This window comes from Corapipo altera, unplaced genomic scaffold (genome assembly GCF_003945725.1).
Source record: "Corapipo altera isolate COAL_440 unplaced genomic scaffold, ASM394572v1 295, whole genome shotgun sequence".
NCBI classification, from domain to species: Eukaryota; Metazoa; Chordata; class Aves; order Passeriformes; family Pipridae; genus Corapipo; species Corapipo altera.
The window spans coordinates 2,729,552-2,730,043 of record NW_020884936.1 but is presented as its reverse complement, the minus strand read 5'-3'; positions in this window follow the sequence as shown (position 1 = coordinate 2,730,043).

Sequence of the window (492 nt, the reverse complement as noted above, 5' to 3'; positions counted from 1 at the left end):
AGTGGGGAGCTCCGGGAGGGTCCGTGTCCCGCTGGTCTTTGGGGCTCCGGGGGGATTCGAGGGGCTCCGTGTCCACTCGCTCCTGGGGGCTCTGGGGGGGTCTCTGTATCTCCCCATTCCGGGAGGTTCCAGGGAGTTCCAGGGGGCTCCGTGTCATCCCTCCCCGGGGGTCTCCTTGTTCCCCCTTCCCGGTGGCTCCGGGGGTCTCCGTGCCACCCCTTCCCTGAGTTTTCCAGGGGGTTCCGGGGGTCTCCTTGTCCCCCCTTCCCGGAGCGCTCCGGGGGTCTCCGTGTTACCCCGCTCCTCGGGGCTCTGTGTCACCCCTTCCCCGGGGCTTCCAGGGGCTCCGGGGTCCTCCCTGTCCCCCTTTCCCGGGGTTTTTTGGGGTCTCCTTATCCCCATTCCCGGCGGCTCCGGGGGCTCGGACGAGCCCACGCCCCATCGCGGGGGGGGACGACAGCGGTGGGAGCTGGACGCGCCCATGAGCGGGCG